Raw genomic sequence first — 26,296 nt, forward strand, 5'->3', positions numbered from 1 at the left:
TTGTCAACCAATTTTCAGTTGCATAACATTCTCCACAAATTTTCAGACTACAATTCATTCACTATCATATACTGAATGATTTTCTGTGAGAGTAGACACATTTTAAGATTGTATTAGGTAACATATTATCATTTTTGCATATATAAACTTGTTTAAGCCAAAATATTAAACAGAACACTTAACAATGAAACCAATGCACTAATAGCATTGGTACTTCAAAATTTCTTATATTGCATATAGGAAATAAACTAGTGGCTTGCATTAATTGCTGATTTGCTAAAGAATTAAACAATTATTAAACAAATACACTGCAAACAAAAGGTTCTTTTAAGGAAAGCACACTTTACATTTTTCAAGTCATCATTGACATGAACCACTTAAAGAAGGTTAAAATTAAAATGTAAAATAATACTCTTAGACATTGCTTTTATTCCTATATCATAAAAAAACATTCTGATTCAGGAATGTTGAAACATCAATGCGTATTCTTTCAAGGATATTAAACATTATACAAACTTAGTTTTAAATAACCATAGTTGATTTTAAAGTGTGTAATCAGCCACTCTGAATGAGCCCTCTTCTACCACTTCTTTATTAAGAAGTAGGACAGTCATCAAAAGCTAACAACATCTGCATGAAACAGAGTTGCTAACTGCCTTCATGCTGAGAAGAGAGCTCTTAAACTCATCATGGTGGTTGGCGAGTTTGGACACTTTCAAGCACATTTCTCCCATCATTGCCTATAGAAATGATCCCTGAAAGTATAGTCTTAAATACATTTTGTTGATGGTTTAGATAGGCCATATGAATTCCTCTTTTAACTCATGGAGACATTTTTGGACCCATTCATAAAACTTGATATAGAAATTGTCAACCAATATTCAGTTGCATAACATTCTCCACAAATTTTCAGACTACAATTCATTCACTATCATATACTGAATGATTTTCTGTGAGAGTAGACACATTTTAAGATTGTATTAGGTAACATGTTATACTTTTTGCATATATAAACTTGTTTAAGCCAAAATATTAATCAGAACACTTAACAATGAAACCAATGCACTAATAGCATTGCTACTACAAAATTTCTTATATTGCATATAGGAAATAAACTAGTGGCTTGCATTAATTGCTGATTTGCTAAAGAATTAAACAATTATTAAACAAATACACTGCAAACAAAAGGTTCTTTTAAGGAAAGCACACTTTACATTTTCCAAGTCCTCATTGACATGAACCACTTAAAGAAGGTTACAATTAAAATGTAAAATAATACTCTTAGACATTGCTTTTATTCCTATATCATAAAAAAAACATTCTGATTCAGGAATGTTGAAATATCAATGCGTATTCTTTCAAGGATATTAAACATTATACAAACTTAGTTTTAAATAACCATAGTTGATTTTAAAGTGTGTAATCAGCCACTCTGAATGAGCCCTCTTCTACCACTTCTTTATTAAGAAGTAGGACAGTCATCAAAAGCTAACAACATCTGCATGAAACAGAGTTGCTAACTGCCTTCATGCTGAGAAGAGAGCTCTTAAACTCATCATGGTGGTTGGCGAGTTTGGACACTTTCAAGCACATTTCTCCCATCATTGCCTATAGAAATGATCCCTGAAAGTATAATCTTAGCTACATTTGGTTGATGGTTTAGATAGGCCATATAAATTCCTCTTTTAACTCATAGTGACATTTTAGGACCCATGCATAAAACTTGATATAGAAATTGTCAACCAATATTCAGTTGCATAACATTCTCCACAAATTTTCAGACTACAATTCATTCACTATCATATACTGAATGATTTTCTGTGAGAGTAGACACATTTTAAGATTGTATTAGGTAACATATTATAATTTTTGCATATATAAATTTGTTTAAACCAAAATATTAAACAGAACACTTAACAATGAAACCAATGCACTAATAGCATTGGTACTTCAAAATTTCTTATATTGCATATAGGAAATAAACTAGTGGCTTGCATTAATTGCTGATTTGCTAAAGAATTAAACAATTATTAAACAAATACACTGCAAACAAAAGGTTCTTTTAAGGAAAGCACACTTTACATTTTTCAAGTCCTCATTGACATGAACCACTTAAAGAAGGTTACAATTAAAATGTAAAATAATACTCTTAGACATTGCTTTAATTGCTATATCATAAAAAAAAACATTCTGATTCAGGAATGTTGAAACATCAATGCGTATTCTTTCAAGGATATTAAACATTATACAAACTTAGTTTTAAATAACCATAGTTGATTTTAAAGTGTGTAATCAGCCACTCTGAATGAGCCCTCTTCTACCACTTCTTTATGAAGAAGTAGGACAGTCATCAAAAGCTAACAACATCTGCATGAAACAGAGTTGCTAACTGCCTTCATGCTGAGAAGAGAGCTCTTAAACTCATCATGGTGGTTGGTGAGTTTGGACACTTTCAAGCACATTTCTCCCATCATTGCCTATAGAAATGATCCCTGCAAGTATAGTCTTAAATACATTTTGTTAAAGGTTTAGATAGGCCATAAGAATTCCTCTTTTAACTCATGGTGACATTTTTGGACCCATTCATAAAACTTGATATAGAAATTGTCCACCAATTTTCAGTTGCATAACATTCTCCACAAATTTTCAGACTACAATTCATTCACTATCATATACTGAATGATTTTCTGTGAGAGTAGACACATTTTAAGATTGTATTAGGTAACATATTATCAGTTTTGCATATATAAACTTGTTTAAGCCAAAATATTAAACAGAACACTTAACAATGAAACCAATGCACTAATAGCATTGGTACTTCAAAATGTCTTATATTGCATATAGGAAATAAACTAGTGGCTTGCATTAATTGCTGATTTGCTAAAGAATTAAACAATTATTAAACAAATACACTGCAAACAAAAGGTTCTTTTAAGGAAAGCACACTTTACATTTTTCAAGTCATCATTGACATGAACCACTTAAAGAAGGTTAAAATTAAAATGTAAAATAATACTCTTAGACATTGCTTTTATTCCTATATCATAAAAAACATTCTGATTCAGGAATGTTGAAACATCAATGCGTATTCTTTCAAAGATATTAAACATTATACAAACTTAGTTTTAAATAACCATAGTTGATTTTAAAGTGTGTAATCAGCCACTCTGAATGAGCCCTCTTCTACCACTTCTTTATTAAGAAGTAGGACAGTCATCAAAAGCTAACAACATCTGCATGAAACAGAGTTGCTAACTGCCTTCATGCTGAGAAGAGAGCTCTTAAACTCATCATGGTGGTTGGCGAGTTTGGACACTTTCAAGCACATTTCTCCCATCATTGCCTATAGAAATGATCCCTGAAAGTATAGTCTTAAATACATATTGTTGATGGTTTAGATAGGCCATATGAATTCCTCTTTTAACTCATGGTGACATTTTTGGACCCATTCATAAAACTTGATATAGAAATTGTCAACCAATTTTCAGTTGCATAACATTCTCCACAAATTTTCAGACTACAATTCATTCACTATCATATACTGAATGATTTTCTGTGAGAGTAGACACATTTTAAGATTGTATTAGGTAACATATTATCATTTTTGCATATATAAACTTGTTTAAGCCAAAATATTAAACAGAACACTTAACAATGAAACCAATGCACTAATAGCATTGGTACTTCAACATTTCTTATATTGCATATAGGAAATAAACTAGTGGCTTGCATTAATTGCTGATTTGCTAAAGAATTAAACAATTATTAAACAAATACACTGCAAACAAAAGGTTCTTTTAAGGAAAGAACACTTTACATTTTTCAAGTCATCATTGACATGAACCACTTAAAGAAGGTTAAAATTAAAATGTAAAATAATACTCTTAGACATTGCTTTTATTCCTATATCATAAAAAAAACATTCTGATTCAGGAATGTTGAAACATCAATGCGTATTCTTTCAAGGATATTAAACATTATACAAACTTAGTTTTAAATAACCATAGTTGATTTTAAAGTGTGTAATCAGCCACTCTGAATGAGCCCTCTTCTACCACTTCTTTATTAAGAAGTAGGACAGTCATCAAAAGCTAACAACATCTGCATGAAAAAGAGTTGCTAACTGCCTTCATGCTAAGAAGAGAGCTCTTAAACTCATCATGGTGGTTGGCGAGTTTGGACACTTTCAAGCACATTTCTCCCATCATTGCCTATAGAAATGATCCCTGCAAGTATAGTCTTAAATACATTTTGTTGATGGTTTAGATAGGCCATATGAATTCCTCTTTTAACTCATGGTGACATTTTTGGACCCATTCATAAAACTTGATATAGAAATTGTCCACCAATTTTCAGTTGCATAACATTCACCACAAATTTTCAGACTACAATTCATTCACTATCATATACTGAATGATTTTCTGTGAGAGTAGACACATTTTAAGATTGTATTAGGTAACATATCATTTTTGCATATATAAACTTGTTTAAGCCAAAATATTAAACAGAACACTTAACAATGAAACCAATGCACTAATAGCATTGGTACTTCAAAATTTCTTATATTGCATATAGGAAATAAACTAGTGGCTTGCATTAATTGCTGATTTGCTAAATAATTAAACAATTATTAAACAAATACACTGCAAACAAAAGGTTCTTTTAAGGAAAGCACACTTTACATTTTTCAAGTCATCATTGACATGAACCACTTAAAGAAGGTTAAAATTAAAATGTAAAATAATACTCTTAGACATTGCTTTTATTCCTATATCATAAAAAACATTCTGATTCAGGAATGTTGAAACATCAATGTGTATTCTTTCAAGGATATTAAACATTATACAAACTTAGTTTTAAATAACCATAGTTGATTTTAAAGTGTGTAATCAGCCACTCTGAATGAGCCCTCTTCTACCACTTCTTTATTAAGAAGTAGGACAGTCATCAAAAGCTAACAACATCTGCATGAAACAGAGTTGCTAACTGCCTTCATGCTGAGAAGAGAGCTCTTAAACTCATCATGGTGGTTGGCAAGTTTGGACACTTTCAAGCACATTTCTCCCATCATTGCCTATAGAAATGATCCCTGAAAGTATAATTTTAGCTACATTTGGTTGATGGTTTAGATAGGCCATATAAATTCCTCTTTTAACTCATGGTGACATTTTAAGACCCATGCATAAAACTTGATATAGAAATTGTCAACCAATTTTCAGTTGCATAACATTCTCCACAAATTTTCAGACTACAATTCATTCACTATCATATACTGAATGATTTTCTGTGAGAGTAGACACATTTTAAGATTGTATTAGGTAACATATTATAATTTTTGCATATATAAATTTGTTTAAACCAAAATATTAAACAGAACACTTAACAATGAAACCAATGCACTAATAGCATTGGTACTTCAAAATTTCTTATATTGCATATAGGAAATAAACTAGTGGCTTGCATTAATTGCTGATTTGCTGAAGAATTAAACAATTATTAAACAAATACACTGCAAACAAAAGGTTCTTTTAAGGAAAGCACACTTTACATTTTTCAAGTCCTCATTGACATGAACCACTTAAAGAAGGTTAAAATTAAAATGTAAAATAATACTCTTAGACATTGCTTTTATTCCTATATCATAAAAAACATTCTGATTCAGGAATGTTGAAACATCAATGCGTATTCTTTCAAGGATATTAAACATTATACAAACTTAGTTTTAAATAACCATAGTTGATTTTAAAGTGTGTAATCAGCCACTCTGAATGAGCCCTCTTCTACCACTTCTTTATTAAGAAGTAGGACAGTCATCAAAAGCTAACAACATCTGCATGAAATAGAGTTGCTAACTGCCTTCATGCTGAGAAGAGAGCTCTTAATCTCATCATGGTGGTTGGCGAGTTTGGACACTTTCAAACACATTTCTCCCATCATTGCCTATAGAAATGATCCCTGGAAATATAGTCTTAATTACATTTTGTTGATGGTTTAGATTAGCCATATGAATTCCTCTTTTAACTCATGGTGACATTTTTGGACCAATTCATAAAACTTGATATAGAAATTGTCAACCAATTTTCAGTTGCATAACATTATCCACAAATTTTCAGACTACAATTCATTCACTATCATATACTGAATGATTTTCTGTGAGAGTAGACACATTTTAAGATTGTATTAGGTAACATATTATCATTTTTGCATATATAAACTTGTTTAAGCCAAAATATTAAACAGAACACTTAACAATGAAACCAATGCACTAATAGCATTGGTACTTCAAAATTTCTTATATTGCATATAGGAAATAAACTAGTGGCTTGCATTAATTGCTGATTTGCTAAAGAATTAAACAATTATTAAACAAATACACTGCAAACAAAAGGTTCTTTTAAGGAAAGCACACTTTACATTTTTCAAGTCATCATTGACATGAACCACTTAAAGAAGGTTAAAATTAAAATGTAAAATAATACTCTTAGACATTGCTTTTATTCCTATATCATAAAAAAAACATTCTGATTCAGGAATGTTGAAACATCAATGCGTATTCTTTCAAGGATATTAAACATTATACAAACTTAGTTTTAAATAACCATAGTTGATTTTAAAGTGTGTAATCAGCCACTCTGAATGAGCCCTCTTCTACCACTTCTTTATTAAGAAGTAGGACAGTCATCAAAAGCTAACAACATCTGCATGAAACAGAGTTGCTAACTGCCTTCATGCTGAGAAGAGAGCTCTTAAACTCATCATAGTGGTTGGCGAGTTTGGACACTTTCAAGCACATTTCTCCCATCATTGCCTATAGAAATGATCCCTGCAAGTATAGTCTTAAATACATTTTGTTGATGGTTTAGATAGGCCATATGAATTCCTCTTTTAACTCATGGTGACATTTTTGGACCCATTCATAAAACTTGATATAGAAATTGTCCACCAATTTCAGTTGCATAACATTCACCACAAATTTTCAGACTACAATTCATTCACTATCATATACTGAATGATTTTCTGTGAGAGTAGACACATTTTAAGATTGTATTAGGTAACATATTATAATTTTTGCATATATAAACTTGTTTAAGCCAAAATATTAAACAGAACACTTAACAATGAAACCAATGCACTAATAGCATTGGTACTTCAAAATTTCTTATATTGCATATAGGAAATAAACTAGTGGCTTGCATTAATTGCTGATTTGCTAAATAATTAAACAATTATTAAACAAACACACTGCAAACAAAAGGTTCTTTTAAGGAAAGCACACTTTACATTTTTCAAGTCATCATTGACATGAACCACTTAAAGAAGGTTAAAATTAAAATGTAAAATAATACTCTTAGACATTGCTTTTATTCCTATATCATAAAAAACATTCTGATTAAGGAATGTTGAAACATCAATGCGTATTCTTTCAAAGATATTAAACATTATACAAACTTAGTTTTAAATAACCATAGTTGATTTTAAAGTGTGTAATCAGCCACTCTGAATGAGCCCTCTTCTACCACTTCTTTATTAAGAAGTAGGACAGTCATCAAAAGCTAACAACATCTGCATGAAACAGAGTTGCTAACTGCCTTCATGCTGAGAAGAGAGCTCTTAAACTCATCATGGTGGTTGGCGAGTTTGGACACTTTCAAGCACATTTCTCCCATCATTGCTTATAGAAATGATCCCGGAAAGTATAGTCTTAAATACATTTTGTTGATGGTTTAGATAGGCCATATGAATTCCTCTTTTAACTCATGGTGACATTTTTGGACTCATTCATAAAACTTGATATAGAAATTGTCAACCAATTTTCAGTTGCATAACATTATCCACAAATTTTCAGACTACAATTCATTCACTATCATATACTGAATGATTTTCTGTGAGAGTAGACACATTTTAAGATTGTATTAGGTAACATATTATCATTTTTGCATATATAAACTTGTTTAAGCCAAAATATTAAACAGAACACTTAACAATGAAACCAATGCACTAACAGCATTGGTACTTCAAAATTTCTTATATTGCATATAGGAAATAAACTAGTGGCTTGCATTAATTGCTGATTTGCTAAAGAATTAAACAATTATTAAACAAATACACTGCAAACAAATTGTTCTTTTAAGGAAAGCACACTTTACATTTTTCAAGTGCTCATTGACATGAACCACTAAAAGAAGGTTACAATTAAAATGTAAAATAATACTCTTAGACATTGCTTTTATTCCTATATCATAAAAAACATTCTGATTCAGGAATGTTGAAACATCAATGTGTATTCTTTCAAGGATATTAAACATTATACAAACTTAGTTTTAAATAACCATAGTTGATTTTAAAGTGTGTAATCAGCCACTCTGAATGAGCCCTCTTCTACCACTTCTTTATTAAGAAGTAGGACAGTCATCAAAAGCTAACAACATCTGCATGAAACAGAGTTGCTAACTGCCTTCATGCTGAGAAGAGAGCTCTTAAACTCATCATGGTGGTTGGCGAGTTTGGACACTTTCACGCACATTTCGCCCATCATTGCCTATAGAAATGATCCCTGAAAGTATAATTTTAGCTACATTTGGTTGATGGTTTAGATAGGCCATATAAATTCCTCTTTTAACTCATGGTGACATTTTAGGACCCATGCATAAAACTTGATATAGAAATTGTCAACCAATTTTCAGTTGCATAACATTCTCCACAAATTTTCAGACTACAATTCATTCACTATCATATACTGAATGATTTTCTGTGAGAGTAGACACATTTTAAGATTGTATTAGGTAACATATTATAATTTTTGCATATATAAATTTGTTTAAACCAAAATATTAAACAGAACACTTAACAATGAAACCAATGCACTAATAGCATTGGTACTTCAAAATTTCTTATATTGCATATAGGAAATAAACTAGTGGCTTGCATTAATTGCTGATTTGCTGAAGAATTAAACAATTATTAAACAAATACACTGCAAACAAAAGGTTCTTTTAAGGAAAGCACACTTTACATTTTTCAAGTCATCATTGACATGAACCACTTAAAGAAGGTTAAAATTAAAATGTAAAATAATACTCTTAGACATTGCTTTTATTCCTATATCATAAAAAACATTCTGATTCAGGAATGTTGAAACATCAATGCGTATTCTTTCAAGGATATTAAACATTATACAAACTTAGTTTTAAATAACCATAGTTGATTTTAAAGTGTGTAATCAGCCACTCTGAATGAGCCCTCTTCTACCACTTCTTTATTAAGAAGTAGGACAGTCATCAAAAGCTAACAACATCTGCATGAAACAGAGTTGCTAACTGCCTTCATGCTGAGAAGAGAGCTCTTAAACTCATCATGGTGGTTGGCGAGTTTGGACACTTTCAAACACATTTCTCTCATCATTGCCTATAGAAATGATCCCTGGAAGTATAGTCTTAATTACATTTTGTTGATGGTTTAGATTAGCCATATGAATTCCTCTTTTAACTCATGGTGACATTTTTGGACTCATTCATAAAACTTGATATAGAAATTGTCAACCAATTTTCAGTTGCATAACATTATCCACAAATTTTCAGACTACAATTCATTCACTATCATATACTGAATGATTTTCTGTGAGAGTAGACACATTTTAAGATTGTATTAGGTAACATATTATAATTTTTGCATATATAAACTTGTTTAAGCCAAAATATTTAACAGAACACTTAACAATGAAACCAATGCACTAACAGCATTGGTACTTCAAAATTTCTTATATTGCATATAGGAAATAAACTAGTGGCTTGCATTAATTGCTGATTTGCTAAAGAATTAAACAATTATTAAACAAATACACTGCAAACAAAATGTTCTTTTAAGGAAAGCACACTTTACATTTTTCAAGTCCTCATTGACATGAACCACTAAAAGAAGGTTACAATTAAAATGTAAAATAATACTCTTAGACATTGCTTTTATTCCTATATCATAAAAAACATTCTGATTCAAGAATGTTGAAACATCAATGTGTATTCTTTCAAGGATATTAAACATTATACAAACTTAGTTTTAAATAACCATAGTTGATTTTAAAGTGTGTAATCAGCCACTCTGAATGAGCCCTCTTCTACCACTTCTTTATTAAGAAGTAGGACAGTCATCAAAAGCTAACAACATCTGCATGAAACAGAGTTGCTAACTGCCTTCATGCTGAGAAGAGAGCTCTTAAACTCATCATGGTGGTTGGCGAGTTTGGACACTTTCAAGCACATTTCTCCCATCATTGCCTATAGAAATGATCCCTGAAAGTATAGTCTTAAATACATTTTGTTGATGGTTTAGATAGGCCATATGAATTCCTCTTTTAACTCATGGTGACATTTTTGGACTCATTCATAAAACTTGATATAGAAATTGTCAACCAATTTTCAGTTGCATAACATTATCCACAAATTTTCAGACTACAATTCATTTACTATCATATACTGAATGATTTTCTGTGAGAGTAGACACATTTTAAGATTGTATTAGGTAACATATTATAATTTTTGCATATATAAACTTGTTTAAGCCAAAATATTAAACAGAACACTTAACAATGAAACCAATGCACTAACAGCATTGGTACTTCAAAATTTCTTATATTGCATATAGGAAATAAACTAGTGGCTTGCATTAATTGCTGATTTGCTAAAGAATTAAACAATTATTAAACAAATACACTGCAAACAAAATGTTCTTTTAAGGAAAGCACACTTTACATTTTTCAAGTCCTCATTGACATGAACCACTAAAAGAAGGTTACAATTAAAATGTAAAATAATACTCTTAGACATTGCTTTTATTCCTATATCATAAAAAACATTCTGATTCAGGAATGTTGAAACATCAATGTGTATTCTTTCAAGGATATTAAACATTATACAAACTTAGTTTTAAATAACCATAGTTGATTTTAAAGCGTGTAATCAGCCACTCTGAATGAGCCCTCTTCTACCACTTCTTTATTAAGAAGTAGGACAGTCATCAAAAGCTAACAACATCTGCATGAAACAGAGTTGCTAACTGCCTTCATGCTGAGAAGAGAGCTCTTAAACTCATCATGGTGGTTGGCGAGTTTGGACAATTTCAAGCACATTTCTCCTATCATTGCCTATAAAAAATAATCCCTGAAAGTATAGTCTTAAATACATTTTGTTGATGGTTTAGATAGGCCATATGAATTCCTCTTTTAACTCATGGTGACATTTTTGGACCCATTCATAAAACTTGATATAGAAATTGTCAACCAATTTTCAGTTGCATAACATTATCCACAAATTTTCAGACTACAATTCAATCACTATCATATACTGAATGATTTTCTGTGAGAGTAGACACATTTTAAGATTGTATTAGGTAACATGTTATACTTTTTGCATATATAAACTTGTTTAAGCCAAAATATTAAACAGAACACTTAACAATGAAACCAATGCACTAATAGCATTGGTACTTCAAAATTTCTTATATTGCATATAGGAAATAAACTAGTGGCTTGCATTAATTGCTGATTTGCTAAAGAATTAAACAATTATTAAACAAATACACTGCAAACAAAATGTTCTTTTAAGGAAAGCACACTTTACATTTTTCAAGTCCTCATTGACATGAACCACTTAAAGAAGGTTACAATTAAAATGTAAAATAATACTCTTAGACATTGCTTTTATTCCTATATCATAAAAACATTCTGATTCAGGAATGTTGAAACATCAATGTGTATTCTTTCAAGGATATTAAACATTATACAAACTTAGTTTTAAATAACCATAGTTGATTTTAAAGTGTGTAATCAGCCACTCTGAATGAGCCCTCTTCTACCACTTCTTTATTAAGAAGTAGGACAGTCATCAAAAGCTAACAACATCTGCATGAAACAGAGTTGCTAACTGCCTTCATGCTGAGAAGAGAGCTCTTAAACTCATCATGGTGGTTGGCGAGTTTGGACACTTTCAAGCACATTTCTCCCATCATTGCCTATAGAAATGATCCCTGAAAGTATAATCTTAGCTACATTTTGTTGATGGTTTAGATAGGCCATATAAATTCCTCTTTTAACTCATGTTGACATTTTAGGACCCATGCATAAAACTTGATATAGAAATTGTCAACCAATTTTCAGTTGCATAACATTCTCCACAAATTTTCAGACTACAATTCATTCACTATCATATACTGAATGATTTTCTGTGAGAGTAGACACATTTTAAGATTGTATTAGGTAACATATTGTAATTTTTGCATATATAAATTTGTTTAAACCAAAATATTAAACAGAACACTTAACAATGAAACCAATGCACTAATAGCATTGGTACTTCAAAATTTCTTATATTGCATATAGGAAATAAACTAGTGGCTTGCATTAATTGCTGATTTGCTAAAGAATTAAACAATTATTAAACAAATACACTGCAAACAAAAGGTTCTTTTAAGGAAAGCACACTTTACATTTTTCAAGTCATCATTGACATGAACCACTTAAAGAAGGTTAAAATTAAAATGTAAAATAATACTCTTAGACATTGCTTTTATTCCTATATCATAAAAACATTCTGATTCAGGAATGTTGAAACATCAATGCGTATTCTTTCAAGGATATTAAACATTATACAAACTTAGTTTTAAATAACCATAGTTGATTTTAAAGTGTGTAATCAGCCACTCTGAATGAGCCCTCTTCTACCACTTCTTTATTAAGAAGTAGGACAGTCATCAAAAGCTAACAACATCTGCATGAAACAGAGTTGCTAACTGCCTTCATGCTGAGAAGAGAGCTCTTAAACTCATCATGGTGGTTGGCGAGTTTGGACACTTTCAAACACATTTCTCCCATCATTGCCTATAGAAATGATCCCTAGAAGTATAGTCTTAATTAAATTTTGTTGATGGTTTAGATTAGCCATATGAATTCCTCTTTTAACTCATGGTGACATTTTTGGACTCATTCATAAAACTTGATATAGAAATTGTCAACCAATTTTCAGTTGCATAACATTATCCACAAATTTTCAGACTACAATTCATTCACTATCATATACTGAATGATTTTCTGTGAGAGTAGACACATTTTAAGATTGTATTAGGTAACATATTATAATTTTTGCATATATAAACTTGTTTAAGCCAAAATATTAAACAGAACACTTAACAATGAAACCAATGCACTAACAGCATTGGTACTTCAAAATTTCTTATATTGCATATAGGAAATAAACTAGTGGCTTGCATTAATTGCTGATTTGCTAAAGAATTAAACAATTATTAAACAAATACACTGCAAACAAAATGTTCTTTTAAGGAAAGCACACTTTACATTTTTCAAGTCCTCATTGACATGAACCACTAAAAGAAGGTTACAATTAAAATGTAAAATAATACTCTTAGACATTGCTTTTATTCCTATATCATAAAAAACATTCTGATTCAAGAATGTTGAAACATCAATGTGTATTCTTTCAAGGATATTAAACATTATACAAACTTAGTTTTAAATAACCATAGTTGATTTTAAAGTGTGTAATCAGCCACTCTGAATGAGCCCTCTTCTACCACTTCTTTATTAAGAAGTAGGACAGTCATCAAAAGCTAACAACATCTGCATGAAACAGAGTTGCTAACTGCCTTCATGCTGAGAAGAGAGCTCTTAAACTCATCATGGTGGTTGGCGAGTTTGGACACTTTCAAGCACATTTCTCCCATCATTGCCTATAAAAATGATCCCTGAAAGTATAATCTTAGCTACATTTGGTTGATGGTTTAGATAGGCCATATAAATTCCTCTTTTAACTCATGGTGACATTTTAGGACCCATGCATAAAACTTGATATAGAAATTGTCAACCAATTTTCAGTTGCATAACATTCTCCACAAATTTTCAGACTACAATTCATTCACTATCATATACTGAATGATTTTCTGTGAGAGTAGACACATTTTAAGATTGTATTAGGTAACATATTATAATTTTTGCATATATAAATTTGTTTAAACCAAAATATTAAACAGAACACTTAACAATGAAACCAATGCACTAATAGCATTGGTACTTCAAAATTTCTTATATTGCATATAGGAAATAAACTAGTGGCTTGCATTAATTGCTGATTTGCTAAAGAATTAAACAATTATTAAACAAATACACTGCAAACAAAATGTTCTTTTAAGGAAAGCACACTTTACATTTTTCAAGTCCTCATTGACATGAACCACTTAAAGAAGGTTAAAATTAAAATGTAAAATAATACTCTTAGACATTGCTTTAATTGCTATATCATAAAAAACATTCTGATTCAGGAATGTTGAAACATCAATGCGTATTCTTTCAAGGATATTAAACATTATACAAACTTAGTTTTAAATAACCATAGTTGATTTTAAAGTGTGTAATCAGCCACTCTGAATGAGCCCTCTTCTACCACTTCTTTATTAAGAAGTAGGACAGTCATCAAAAGCTAACAACATCTGCATGAAACAGAGTTGCTAACTGCCTTCATGCTGAGAAGAGAGCTCTTAAACTCATCATGGTGGTTGGCGAGTTTTGACACTTTCAAACACATTTCTCCCATCATTGCCTATAGAAATGATCCCTGGAAGTATAGTCTTAATTACATTTTGTAGATGGTTTAGATTAGCCATATGAATTCCTCTTTTAACTCATGGTGACATTTTTGGACCCATTCATAAAACTTGATATAGAAATTGTCAACCAATTTTCAGTTACATAACATTATCCACAAATTTTCAGACTACAATTCATTCACTATCATATACTGAATGATTTTCTGTGAGAGTAGACACATTTTAAGATTGTATTAGGTAACATATTATAATTTTTGCATATATAAACTTGTTTAAGCCAAAATATTAAACAGAACACTTAACAATGAAACCAATGCACTAATAGCATTGGTACTTCAAAATTTCTTATATTGCATATAGGAAATAAACTAGTGGCTTGCATTAATTGCTGATTTGCTAAAGAATTAAACAATTATTAAACAAAGACACTGCAAACAAAATGTTCTTTAAAGGAAAGCACACTTTACATTTTTCAAGTCCTCATTGACATGAACCACTAAAAGAAGGTTACAATTAAAATGTAAAATAATACTCTTAGACATTGCTTTTATTCCTATATCATAAAAAACATTCTGATTCCGTAATGTTGAAACATCAATGCATATTCTTTTAAGGATATTAAACATTATACAAACTTAGTTTTAAATAACCATAGTTGATTTTAAAGTGTGTAATCAGCCACTCTGAATGAGCCCTCTTCTACCACTTCTTTATTAAGGAGTAGGACAGTCATCAAAAGCTAACAACATCTGCATGAAACAGAGTTGCTAACTGCCTTCATGCTGAGAAGAGAGCTCTTAAACTCATCATGGTGGTTGGCGAGTTTGGACACTTTCAAGCACATTTCTCCCATCATTGCCTATAGAAATGATCCCTGAAAGTATAGACAAATACATTTTGTTGATGGTTTAGATAGGCCATATGAATTCCTCTTTTAACTCATGGAGACATTTTTGGACCCATTCATAAAACTTGATATAGAAATTGTCAACCAATTTTCAGTTGCATAACATTCTCCACAAATTTTCAGACTACAATTCATTCACTATCATATACTGAATGATTTTCTGTGAGAGTAGACACATTTTAAGATTGTATTAGGTAACATGTTATACTTTTTGCATATATAAAATTGTTTAAGCCAAAATATTAATCAGAACACTTAACAATGAAACCAATGCACTAATAGCATTGGTACTTCAAAATTTCTTATATTGCATATAGGAAATAAACTAGTGGCTTGCATTAATTGCTGATTTGCTAAAGAATTAAACAATTATTAAACAAATACACTGCAAACAAAAGGTTCTTTTAAGGAAAGCACACTTTACATTTTTCAAGTCCTCATTGACATGAACCACTTAAAGAAGGTTACAATTAAAATGTAAAATAATACTCTTAGACATTGCTTTTATTCCTATATCATAAAAAAAACATTCTGATTCAGGAATGTTGAAACATCAATGCGTATTCTTTCAAGGATATTAAACATTATACAAACTTAGTTTTAAATAACCATAGTTGATTTTAAAGTGTGTAATCAGCCACTCTGAATGAGCCCTATTCTACCACTTCTTTATTAAGAAGTAGGACAGTCATCAAAAGCTAACAACATCTGCATAAAACAGGGTTGCTAACTGCCTTCATGCTGAGAAGAGAGCTCTTAATCTCATCATGGTGGTTGGCAAGTTTTGACACATTCAAGCACATTTCTCCCATCATTGCCTATAGAAATGATCCCTGAAAGTATAATCTTAGCTACATTTTGTTGATGGTTTAGATAGGCCATATAAATTCCTCTTTTAACTCATGGTGACATTTTAGGACCCATGCATAAAACTTGATATAGAAATTGTCAACCAATTTTCAGTTGCATAACATTCTCCACAAATCTTCAGTCTACAATTCATTCACTATCATATACTGAATGATTTTCTGTGAGAGTAGACACATTTTAAGATTGTATTAGGTAACATATTATAATTTTTGCATATATAAATTTGTTTAAACCAAAATATTAAACAGAACACTTAACAATGAAACCAATGCACTAATAGCATTGGTACTTCAAAATTTCTTATATTGCATATAGGAAATAAACTAGTGGCTTGCATTAATTGCTGATTTGCTAAAGAATTAAACAATTATTAAACAAATACACTGCAAACAAAAGGTTCTTTTAAGGAAAGCACACTTTACATTTTTCAAGTCCTCATTGACATGAACCACTTAAAGAAGGTTACAATTAAAATGTAAAATAATACTCTTAGACATTGCTTTTATTCCTATATCATAAAAACATTCTGATTCAGGAATGTTGAAACATCAATGTGTATTCTTTCAAGGATATTAAACATTATACAAACTTAGTTTTAAATAACCATAGTTGATTTTAAAGTGTGTAATCAGCCACTCTGAATGAGCCCTCTTCTACCACTTCTTTATTAAGAAGTAGGACAGTCATCAAAAGCTAACAACATCTGCATGAAACAGAGTTGCTAACTGCCTTCATGCTGAGAAGAGAGCTCTTAAACTCATCATGGTGGTTGGCGAGTTTGGACACTTTCAAGCACATTTCTCCCATCATTGCCTATAGAAATGATCCCTGAAAGTATAATCTTAGCTACATTTTGTTGATGGTTTAGATAGGCCATATAAATTCCTCTTTTAACTCATGTTGACATTTTATGACCCATGCATAAAACTTGATATAGAAATTGTCAACCAATTTTCAGTTGCATAACATTCTCCACAAATTTTCAGACTACAATTCATTCACTATCATATACTGAATGATTTTCTGTGAGAGTAGACACATTTTAAAATTGTATTAGGTAACATATTGTAATTTTTGCATATATAAATTTGTTTAAACCAAAATATTAAACAGAACACTTAACAATGAAACCAATGCACTAATAGCATTGGTACTTCAAAATTTCTTATATTGCATATAGGAAATAAACTAGTGGCTTGCATTAATTGCTGATTTGCTAAAGAATTAAACAATTATTAAACAAATACACTGCAAACAAAAGGTTCTTTTAAGGAAAGCACACTTTACATTTTTCAAGTCATCATTGACATGAACCACTTAAAGAAGGTTAAAATTAAAATGTAAAATAATACTCTTAGACATTGCTTTTATTCCTATATCATAAAAACATTCTGATTCAGGAATGTTGAAACATCAATGCGTATTCTTTCAAGGATATTAAACATTATACAAACTTAGTTTTAAATAACCATAGTTGATTTTAAAGTGTGTAATCAGCCACTCTGAATGAGCCCTCTTCTACCACTTCTTTATTAAGCAGTAGGACAGTCATCAAAAGCTAACAACATCTGCATGAAACAGAGTTGCTAACTGCCTTCATGCTGAGAAGAGAGCTCTTAAACTCATCATGGTGGTTGGCGAGTTTGGACACTTTCAAACACATTTCTCCCATCATTGCCTATAGAAATGATCCCTAGAAGTATAGTCTTAATTACATTTTGTTGATGGTTTAGATTAGCCATATGAATTCCTCTTTTAACTCATGGTGACATTTTTGGACTCATTCATAAAACTTGATATAGAAATTGTCAACCAATTTTCAGTTGCATAACATTCTCCACAAATCTTCAGTTTACAATTCATTCACTATCATATACTGAATGATTTTCTGTGAGAGTAGACACATTTTAAGATTGTATTAGGTAACATATTATAATTTTTGCATATATAAATTTGTTTAAACCAAAATATTAAACAGAACACTTAACAATGAAACCAATGCACTAATAGCATTGGTACTTCAAAATTTCTTATATTGCATATAGGAAATAAACTAGTGGCTTGCATTAATTGCTGATTTGCTAAAGAATTAAACAATTATTAAACAAATACACTGCAAACAAAAGGTTCTTTTAAGGAAAGCACACTTTACATTTTTCAAGTCCTCATTGACATGAACCACTTAAAGAAGGTTACAATTAAAATGTAAAATAATACTCTTAGACATTGCTTTTATTCCTATATCATAAAAAAAAACATTCTGATTCAGGAATGTTGAAACATCAATGCGTATTCTTTCAAGGATATTAAACATTATACAAACTTAGTTTTAAATAACCATAGTTGATTTTAAAGTGTGTAATCAGCCACTCTGAATGAGCCCTATTCTACCACTTCTTTATTAAGAAGTAGGACAGTCATCAAAAGCTAACAACATCTGCATGAAACAGAGTTGCTAACTGCCTTCATGCTGAGAAGAGAGCTCTTAAACTCATCATGGTGGTTGATGAGTTTAGACACTTTCAAACACATTTCTCCCATCATTGCCTATAGAAATGATCCCTGGAAGTATAGTCTTAATTACATTTTGTAGATGGTTTAGATTAGCCATATGAATTCCTCTTTTAACTCATGGTGACATTTTTGGACCCATTCATAAAACTTGATATAGAAATTGTCAACCAATTTTCAGTTACATAACATTATCCACAAATTTTCAGACTACAATTCATTCACTATCATATACTGAATGATTTTCTGTGAGAGTAGACACATTTTAAGATTGTATTAGGTAACATATTATAATTTTTGCGTATATAAACTTGTTTAAGCCAAAATATTAAACAGAACACTTAACAATGAAACCAATGCACTAATAGCATTGGTACTTCAAAATTTCTTATATTGCATATAGGAAATAAACTAGTGGCTTGCATTAATTGCTGATTTGCTAAAGAATTAAACAATTATTAAACAAATACACTGCAAACAAAATGTTCTTTTAAGGAAAGCACACTTTACATTTTTCAAGTCCTCATTGACATGAACCACTAAAAGAAGGTTACAATTAAAATGTAAAATAATACTCTTAGACATTGCTTTTATTCCTATATCATAAAAAACATTCTGATTCCGTAATGTTGAAACATCAATGCGTATTCTTTTAAGGATATTAAACATTACACAAACTTAGTTTTAAATAACCATAGTTGATTTTAAAGTGTGTAATCAGCCACTCTGAATGAGCCCTCTTCTACCACTTCTTTATTAAAGAGTAGGACAGTCATCAAAAGCTAACAACATCTGCATGAAACAGAGTTGCTAACTGCCTTCATGCTGAGAAGAGAGCTCTTAAACTCATCATGGTGGTAGGCGAGTTTGGACACTTTCAAGCACATTTCTCCCATCATTGCCTATAGAAATGATCCCTGAAAGTATAGACTTAAATACATTTTGTTGATGGTTTAGATAGGCCATATGAATTCCTCTTTTAACTCATGGAGACATTTTTGGACCCATTCATAAAACTTGATATAGAAATTGTCAACCAATTTTCAGTTGCATAACATTCTCCACAAATTTTCAGACTACAATTCATTCACTATCATATACTGAATGATTTTCTGTGAGAGTAGACACATTTTAAGATTGTATTAGGTAACATGTTATACTTTTTGCATATATAAAATTGTTTAAGCCAAAATATTAATCAGAACACTTAACAATGAAACCAATGCACTAATAGCATTGGTACTTCAAAATTTCTTATATTGCATATAGGAAATAAACTAGTGGCTTGCATTAATTGCTGATTTGCTAAAGAATTAAACAATTATTAAACAAATACACTGCAAACAAAAGGTTCTTTTAAGGAAAGCACACTTTACATTTTTCTAGGCCTCATTGACATGAACCACTTAAAGAAGGTTAAAATTAAAATGTAAAATAATACTCTTAGACATTGCTTTAATTGCTATATCATAAAAAACATTCTGATTCAGGAATGTTGAAACATCAATGCGTATTCTTTCAAGGATATTAAACATTATACAAACTTAGTTTTAAATAACCATAGTTGATTTTAAAGTGTGTAATCAGCCACTCTGAATGAGCCCTATTCTACCACTTCTTTATTAAGAAGTAGGACAGTCATCAAAAGCTAACAACATCTGCATAAAACAGAGTTGCTAACTGCCTTCATGCTGAGAAGAGAGCTCTTAATCTCATCATGGTGGTTTGCAAGTTTTGACACATTCAAGCACATTTCTCCCATCATTGCCTATAGAAATGATCCCTGAAAGTATAATCTTAGCTACATTTTGTTGATGGTTTAGATAGGCCATATAAATTCCTCTTTTAACTCATGGTGACATTTTAGGACCCATGCATAAAACTTGATATAGAAATTGTCAACCAATTTTCAGTTGCATAACATTCTCCACAAATTTTCAGTCTACAATTCATTCACTATCATATACTGAATGATTTTCTGTGAGAGTAGACACATTTTAAGATTGTATTAGGTAACATATTATAATTTTTGCATATATAAATTTGTTTAAACCAAAATATTAAACAGAACACTTAACAATGAAACCAATGCACTAATAGCATTGGTACTTCAAAATTTCTTATATTGCATATAGGAAATAAACTAGTGGCTTGCATTAATTGCTGATTTGCTAAAGAATTAAACAATTATTAAACAAATACACTGCAAACAAAAGGTTCTTTTAAGGAAAGCACACTTTACATTTTTCAAGTCCTCATTGACATGAACCACTTAACGAAGGTTACAATTAAAATGTAAAATAATACTCTTAGACATTGCTTTTATTCCTATATCATAAAAAAAACATTCTGATTCAGGAATGTTGAAACATCAATGCGTATTCTTTCAAGGATATTAAACATTATACAAACTTAGTTTTAAATAACCATAGTTGATTTTAAAGTGTGTAATCAGCCACTCTGATTACACACTATTCTACCACTTCTTTATTAAGAAGTAGGACAGTCATCAAAAGCTAACAACATCTGCATAAAACAGAGTTGCTAACTGCCTTCATGCTGAAAAGAGAGCTCTTAATCTCATCATGGTGGTTGGCGAGTTTTGACACATTCAAGCACATTTCTCCCATCATTGCCTATAGAAATGATCCCTGGAAGTATAATCTTAGCTACATTTTGTTGATGGTTTAGATAGGCCATATGAATTCCTCTTTTAACTCATGGTAACATTTTTGGACCCATTCATAAAACTTGATATAGAAATTGTCAACCAATTTTCAGTTGCATAACATTATCCACAAATTTTCAGACTACAATTCATTCACTATCATATACTGAATGATTTTCTGTGAGAGTAGACACATTTTAAGATTGTATTAGGTAACATATTATAATTTTTGCATATATAAACTTGTTTAAGCCAAAATATTAAACAGAACACTTAACAATGAAACCAATGCACTAAAAGCATTGGTACTTCAAAATTTCTTATATTGCATATAGGAAATAAACTAGTGGCTTGCATTAATTGCTGATTTGCTAAAGAATTAAACAATTATTAAACAAATACACTGCAAACAAAACGTTCTTTTAAGGAAAGCACACTTTACATTTTTCAAGTTTTCATTGACATGAACCACTAAAAGAAGGTTACAATTAAAATGTAAAATAATACTCTTAGACATTGCTTTTATTCCTATATCATAAAAAACATTCTGATTCAGGAATGTTGAAACATCAATGTGTATTCTTTCAAGGATATTAAACATTATACAAACTTAGTTTTAAATAACCATAGTTGATTTTAAAGTGTGTAATCAGCCACTCTGAATGAGCACTTTTCTACCACTGCTTTATTAAGAAGTAGGACAGTCATCAAAAGCTAACAACATCTGCATGACACAGAATTGCTAACTACCTTCATGCTGAGAAGAGAGCTCTTAAACTCATCATGGTGGTTGGCGAGTTTGGACACTTTCAAACACATTTCTCCCATCATTGCCTATAGAAATGATCCCTAGAAGTATAGTCTTAATTAAATTTTGTTGATGGTTTAGATTAGCCATATGAATTCCTCTTTTAACTCATGGTGACATTTTTGGACTCATTCATAAAACTTGATATAGAAATTGTCAACCAATTTTCAGTTGCATAACATTATCCACAAATTTTCAGACTACAATTCATTCACTATCATATACTGAATGATTTTCTGTGAGAGTAGACACATTTTAAGATTGTATTAGGTAACATATTATAATTTTTGCATATATAAACTTGTTTAAGCCAAAATATTAAACAGAACACTTAACAATGAAACCAATGCACTAACAGCATTGGTACTTCAAAATTTCTTATATTGCATATAGGAAATAAACTAGTGGCTTGCATTAATTGCTGATTTGCTAAAGAATTAAACAATTATTAAACAAATACACTGCAAACAAAATGTTCTTTTAAGGAAAGCACACTTTACATTTTTCAAGTCCTCATTGACATGAACCACTAAAAGAAGGTTACAATTAAAATGTAAAATAATACTCTTAGACATTGCTTTTATTCCTATATCATAAAAAACATTCTGATTCCGTAATGTTGAAACATCAATGCGTATTCTTTTAAGGATATTAAACATTATACAAACTTAGTTTTAAATAACCATAGTTGATTTTAAAGTGTGTAATCAGCCACTCTGAATGAGCCCTCTTCTACCACTTCTTTATTAAGGAGTAGGACAGTCATCAAAAGCTAACAACATCTGCATGAAACAGAGTTGCTAACTGCTTTCATGCTGAGAAGAGAGCTCTTAAACTCATCATGGTGGTTGGCGAGTTTGGACACTTTCAAGCACATTTCTCCCATCATTGCCTATAGAAATGATCCCTGAAAGTATAGACAAATACATTTTGTTGATGGTTTAGATAGGCCATATGAATTCCTCTTTTAACTCATGGAGACATTTTTGGACCCATTCATAAAACTTGATATAGAAATTGTCAACCAATTTTCAGTTGCATAACATTCTCCACAAATTTTCAGACTACAATTCATTCACTATCATATACTGAATGATTTTCTGTGAGAGTAGACACATTTTAAGATTGTATTAGGTAACATGTTATACTTTTTGCATATATAAAATTGTTTAAGCCAAAATATTAATCAGAACACTTAACAATGAAACCAATGCACTAATAGCATTGGTACTTCAAAATTTCTTATATTGCATATAGGAAATAAACTAGTGGCTTGCATTAATTGCTGATTTGCTAAAGAATTAAACAATTATTAAACAAATACACTGCAAACAAAAGGTTCTTTTAAGGAAAGCACACTTTACATTTTTCAAGTCCTCATTGACATGAACCACTTAAAGAAGGTTACAATTAAAATGTAAAATAATACTCTTAGACATTGCTTTTATTCCTATATCATAAAAAAAACATTCTGATTCAGGAATGTTGAAACATCAATGCGTATTCTTTCAAGGATATTAAACATTATACAAACTTAGTTTTAAATAACCATAGTTGATTTTAAAGTGTGTAATCAGCCACTCTGAATGAGCCCTATTCTACCACTTCTTTATTAAGAAGTAGGACAGTCATCAAAAGCTAACAACATCTGCATAAAACAGGGTTGCTAACTGCCTTCATGCTGAGAAGAGAGCTCTTAATCTCATCATGGTGGTTGGCAAGTTTTGACACATTCAAGCACATTTCTCCCATCATTGCCTATAGAAATGATCCCTGAAAGTATAATCTTAGCTACATTTTGTTGATGGTTTAGATAGGCCATATAAATTCCTCTTTTAACTCATGGTGACATTTTAGGACCCATGCATAAAACTTGATATAGAAATTGTCAACCAATTTTCAGTTGCATAACATTCTCCACAAATCTTCAGTCTACAATTCATTCACTATCATATACTGAATGATTTTCTGTGAGAGTAGACACATTTTAAGATTGTATTAGGTAACATATTATAATTTTTGCATATATAAATTTGTTTAAACCAAAATATTAAACAGAACACTTAACAATGAAACCAATGCACTAATAGCATTGGTACTTCAAAATTTCTTATATTGCATATAGGAAATAAACTAGTGGCTTGCATTAATTGCTGATTTGCTAAAGAATTAAACAATTATTAAACAAATACACTGCAAACAAAAGGTTCTTTTAAGGAAAGCACACTTTACATTTTTCAAGTCCTCATTGACATGAACCACTTAAAGAAGGTTACAATTAAAATGTAAAATAATACTCTTAGACATTGCTTTTATTCCTATATCATAAAAACATTCTGATTCAGGAATGTTGAAACATCAATGTGTATTCTTTCAAGGATATTAAACATTATACAAACTTAGTTTTAAATAACCATAGTTGATTTTAAAGTGTGTAATCAGCCACTCTGAATGAGCCCTCTTCTACCACTTCTTTATTAAGAAGTAGGACAGTCATCAAAAGCTAACAACATCTGCATGAAACAGAGTTGCTAACTGCCTTCATGCTGAGAAGAGAGCTCTTAAACTCATCATGGTGGTTGGCGAGTTCGGACACTTTCAAGCACATTTCTCCCATCATTGCCTATAGAAATGATCCCTGAAAGTATAATCTTAGCTACATTTTGTTGATGGTTTAGATAGGCCATATAAATTCCTCTTTTAACTCATGTTGACATTTTAGGACCCATGCATAAAACTTGATATAGAAATTGTCAACCAATTTTCAGTTGCATAACATTCTCCACAAATTTTCAGACTACAATTCATTCACTATCATATACTGAATGATTTTCTGTGAGAGTAGACACATTTTAAGATTGTATTAGGTAACATATTGTAATTTTTGCATATATAAATTTGTTTAAACCAAAATATTAAACAGAACACTTAACAATGAAACCAATGCACTAATAGCATTGGTACTTCAAAATTTCTTATATTGCATATAGGAAATAAACTAGTGGCTTGCATTAATTGCTGATTTGCTAAAGAATTAAACAATTATTAAACAAATACACTGCAAACAAAAGGTTCTTTTAAGGAAAGCACACTTTACATTTTTCAAGTCATCATTGACATGAACCACTTAAAGAAGGTTAAAATTAAAATGTAAAATAATACTCTTAGACATTGCTTTTATTCCTATATCATAAAAACATTCTGATTCAGGAATGTTGAAACATCAATGCGTATTCTTTCAAGGATATTAAACATTATACAAACTTAGTTTTAAATAACCATAGTTGATTTTAAAGTGTGTAATCAGCCACTCTGAATGAGCCCTCTTCTACCACTTCTTTATTAAGAAGTAGGACAGTCATCAAAAGCTAACAACATCTGCATGAAACAGAGTTGCTAACTGCCTTCATGCTGAGAAGAGAGCTCTTAAACTCATCATGGTGGTTGGCGAGTTTGGACACTTTCAAACACATTTCTCCCATCATTGCCTATAGAAATGATCCCTAGAAGTATAGTCTTAATTACATTTTGTTGATGGTTTAGATTAGCCATATGAATTCCTCTTTTAACTCATGGTGACATTTTTGGACTCATTCATAAAACTTGATATAGAAATTGTCAACCAATTTTCAGTTGCATAACATTATCCACAAATTTTCAGACTACAATTCATTCACTATCATATACTGAATGATTTTCTGTGAGAGTAGACACATTTTAAGATTGTATTAGGTAACATATTATAATTTTTGCATATATAAACTTGTTTAAGCCAAAATATTAAACAGAACACTTAACAATGAAACCAATGCACTAACAGCATTGGTACTTCAAAATTTCTTATATTGCATATAGGAAATAAACTAGTGGCTTGCATTAATTGCTGATTTGCTAAAGAATTAAACAATTATTAAACAAATACACT

General features: G+C 30.5%; 30 non-coding genes across 30 annotated transcripts; all 30 read right to left on the bottom strand.

Annotated features, from left to right (window-relative positions):
- Nucleotides 1-558: 558 nt before the first annotated feature.
- On the bottom strand, nucleotides 559-771 carry LOC135053109 (small nucleolar RNA U3). Its single transcript, XR_010242502.1, has one exon. It is a non-coding gene; the product is annotated as a small nucleolar RNA U3 (small nucleolar RNA).
- Nucleotides 772-1,426: 655 nt separating this feature from the next.
- Nucleotides 1,427-1,639, bottom strand: LOC135053258 (small nucleolar RNA U3). The gene has a single exon (XR_010242632.1). It is a non-coding gene; the product is annotated as a small nucleolar RNA U3 (small nucleolar RNA).
- A 656-nt stretch (nucleotides 1,640-2,295) lies between these two features.
- LOC135053308 (small nucleolar RNA U3) lies at nucleotides 2,296-2,508 on the bottom strand. The gene has a single exon (XR_010242676.1). It is a non-coding gene; the product is annotated as a small nucleolar RNA U3 (small nucleolar RNA).
- Nucleotides 2,509-3,161: 653 nt separating this feature from the next.
- LOC135053110 (small nucleolar RNA U3) lies at nucleotides 3,162-3,374 on the bottom strand. The gene has a single exon (XR_010242503.1). It is a non-coding gene; the product is annotated as a small nucleolar RNA U3 (small nucleolar RNA).
- A 655-nt stretch (nucleotides 3,375-4,029) lies between these two features.
- Nucleotides 4,030-4,242, bottom strand: LOC135053657 (small nucleolar RNA U3). Its single transcript, XR_010242980.1, has one exon. It is a non-coding gene; the product is annotated as a small nucleolar RNA U3 (small nucleolar RNA).
- Nucleotides 4,243-4,892: 650 nt separating this feature from the next.
- LOC135053355 (small nucleolar RNA U3) lies at nucleotides 4,893-5,105 on the bottom strand. The gene has a single exon (XR_010242717.1). It is a non-coding gene; the product is annotated as a small nucleolar RNA U3 (small nucleolar RNA).
- Nucleotides 5,106-5,758: 653 nt separating this feature from the next.
- Nucleotides 5,759-5,971, bottom strand: LOC135053788 (small nucleolar RNA U3). Its single transcript, XR_010243094.1, has one exon. It is a non-coding gene; the product is annotated as a small nucleolar RNA U3 (small nucleolar RNA).
- Nucleotides 5,972-6,626: 655 nt separating this feature from the next.
- On the bottom strand, nucleotides 6,627-6,839 carry LOC135053289 (small nucleolar RNA U3). Its single transcript, XR_010242659.1, has one exon. It is a non-coding gene; the product is annotated as a small nucleolar RNA U3 (small nucleolar RNA).
- Nucleotides 6,840-7,491: 652 nt separating this feature from the next.
- On the bottom strand, nucleotides 7,492-7,704 carry LOC135053702 (small nucleolar RNA U3). Its single transcript, XR_010243020.1, has one exon. It is a non-coding gene; the product is annotated as a small nucleolar RNA U3 (small nucleolar RNA).
- A 653-nt stretch (nucleotides 7,705-8,357) lies between these two features.
- On the bottom strand, nucleotides 8,358-8,570 carry LOC135053439 (small nucleolar RNA U3). Its single transcript, XR_010242790.1, has one exon. It is a non-coding gene; the product is annotated as a small nucleolar RNA U3 (small nucleolar RNA).
- Nucleotides 8,571-9,223: 653 nt separating this feature from the next.
- On the bottom strand, nucleotides 9,224-9,436 carry LOC135053068 (small nucleolar RNA U3). The gene has a single exon (XR_010242467.1). It is a non-coding gene; the product is annotated as a small nucleolar RNA U3 (small nucleolar RNA).
- Nucleotides 9,437-10,089: 653 nt separating this feature from the next.
- On the bottom strand, nucleotides 10,090-10,302 carry LOC135053111 (small nucleolar RNA U3). Its single transcript, XR_010242504.1, has one exon. It is a non-coding gene; the product is annotated as a small nucleolar RNA U3 (small nucleolar RNA).
- A 653-nt stretch (nucleotides 10,303-10,955) lies between these two features.
- LOC135053828 (small nucleolar RNA U3) lies at nucleotides 10,956-11,169 on the bottom strand. The gene has a single exon (XR_010243129.1). It is a non-coding gene; the product is annotated as a small nucleolar RNA U3 (small nucleolar RNA).
- A 652-nt stretch (nucleotides 11,170-11,821) lies between these two features.
- LOC135053259 (small nucleolar RNA U3) lies at nucleotides 11,822-12,034 on the bottom strand. The gene has a single exon (XR_010242633.1). It is a non-coding gene; the product is annotated as a small nucleolar RNA U3 (small nucleolar RNA).
- Nucleotides 12,035-12,686: 652 nt separating this feature from the next.
- On the bottom strand, nucleotides 12,687-12,899 carry LOC135053087 (small nucleolar RNA U3). The gene has a single exon (XR_010242483.1). It is a non-coding gene; the product is annotated as a small nucleolar RNA U3 (small nucleolar RNA).
- Nucleotides 12,900-13,552: 653 nt separating this feature from the next.
- LOC135053591 (small nucleolar RNA U3) lies at nucleotides 13,553-13,765 on the bottom strand. The gene has a single exon (XR_010242922.1). It is a non-coding gene; the product is annotated as a small nucleolar RNA U3 (small nucleolar RNA).
- A 653-nt stretch (nucleotides 13,766-14,418) lies between these two features.
- LOC135053054 (small nucleolar RNA U3) lies at nucleotides 14,419-14,631 on the bottom strand. The gene has a single exon (XR_010242455.1). It is a non-coding gene; the product is annotated as a small nucleolar RNA U3 (small nucleolar RNA).
- Nucleotides 14,632-15,284: 653 nt separating this feature from the next.
- On the bottom strand, nucleotides 15,285-15,497 carry LOC135053203 (small nucleolar RNA U3). The gene has a single exon (XR_010242584.1). It is a non-coding gene; the product is annotated as a small nucleolar RNA U3 (small nucleolar RNA).
- A 653-nt stretch (nucleotides 15,498-16,150) lies between these two features.
- Nucleotides 16,151-16,363, bottom strand: LOC135053687 (small nucleolar RNA U3). Its single transcript, XR_010243007.1, has one exon. It is a non-coding gene; the product is annotated as a small nucleolar RNA U3 (small nucleolar RNA).
- Nucleotides 16,364-17,015: 652 nt separating this feature from the next.
- LOC135053260 (small nucleolar RNA U3) lies at nucleotides 17,016-17,228 on the bottom strand. Its single transcript, XR_010242634.1, has one exon. It is a non-coding gene; the product is annotated as a small nucleolar RNA U3 (small nucleolar RNA).
- A 652-nt stretch (nucleotides 17,229-17,880) lies between these two features.
- LOC135053400 (small nucleolar RNA U3) lies at nucleotides 17,881-18,093 on the bottom strand. The gene has a single exon (XR_010242756.1). It is a non-coding gene; the product is annotated as a small nucleolar RNA U3 (small nucleolar RNA).
- Nucleotides 18,094-18,749: 656 nt separating this feature from the next.
- On the bottom strand, nucleotides 18,750-18,962 carry LOC135053507 (small nucleolar RNA U3). The gene has a single exon (XR_010242848.1). It is a non-coding gene; the product is annotated as a small nucleolar RNA U3 (small nucleolar RNA).
- Nucleotides 18,963-19,615: 653 nt separating this feature from the next.
- Nucleotides 19,616-19,828, bottom strand: LOC135053545 (small nucleolar RNA U3). The gene has a single exon (XR_010242881.1). It is a non-coding gene; the product is annotated as a small nucleolar RNA U3 (small nucleolar RNA).
- A 653-nt stretch (nucleotides 19,829-20,481) lies between these two features.
- LOC135053534 (small nucleolar RNA U3) lies at nucleotides 20,482-20,694 on the bottom strand. Its single transcript, XR_010242871.1, has one exon. It is a non-coding gene; the product is annotated as a small nucleolar RNA U3 (small nucleolar RNA).
- Nucleotides 20,695-21,349: 655 nt separating this feature from the next.
- On the bottom strand, nucleotides 21,350-21,562 carry LOC135053992 (small nucleolar RNA U3). The gene has a single exon (XR_010243274.1). It is a non-coding gene; the product is annotated as a small nucleolar RNA U3 (small nucleolar RNA).
- Nucleotides 21,563-22,215: 653 nt separating this feature from the next.
- On the bottom strand, nucleotides 22,216-22,428 carry LOC135053767 (small nucleolar RNA U3). Its single transcript, XR_010243076.1, has one exon. It is a non-coding gene; the product is annotated as a small nucleolar RNA U3 (small nucleolar RNA).
- A 653-nt stretch (nucleotides 22,429-23,081) lies between these two features.
- On the bottom strand, nucleotides 23,082-23,294 carry LOC135053334 (small nucleolar RNA U3). Its single transcript, XR_010242700.1, has one exon. It is a non-coding gene; the product is annotated as a small nucleolar RNA U3 (small nucleolar RNA).
- A 653-nt stretch (nucleotides 23,295-23,947) lies between these two features.
- Nucleotides 23,948-24,160, bottom strand: LOC135053688 (small nucleolar RNA U3). The gene has a single exon (XR_010243008.1). It is a non-coding gene; the product is annotated as a small nucleolar RNA U3 (small nucleolar RNA).
- Nucleotides 24,161-24,812: 652 nt separating this feature from the next.
- Nucleotides 24,813-25,025, bottom strand: LOC135053282 (small nucleolar RNA U3). The gene has a single exon (XR_010242653.1). It is a non-coding gene; the product is annotated as a small nucleolar RNA U3 (small nucleolar RNA).
- Nucleotides 25,026-25,677: 652 nt separating this feature from the next.
- LOC135053088 (small nucleolar RNA U3) lies at nucleotides 25,678-25,890 on the bottom strand. Its single transcript, XR_010242484.1, has one exon. It is a non-coding gene; the product is annotated as a small nucleolar RNA U3 (small nucleolar RNA).
- Nucleotides 25,891-26,296: the final 406 nt, after the last annotated feature.

This window comes from Pseudophryne corroboree, chromosome 2, assembly GCF_028390025.1.
Source record: "Pseudophryne corroboree isolate aPseCor3 chromosome 2, aPseCor3.hap2, whole genome shotgun sequence".
NCBI classification, from domain to species: domain Eukaryota; kingdom Metazoa; phylum Chordata; class Amphibia; order Anura; family Myobatrachidae; genus Pseudophryne; species Pseudophryne corroboree.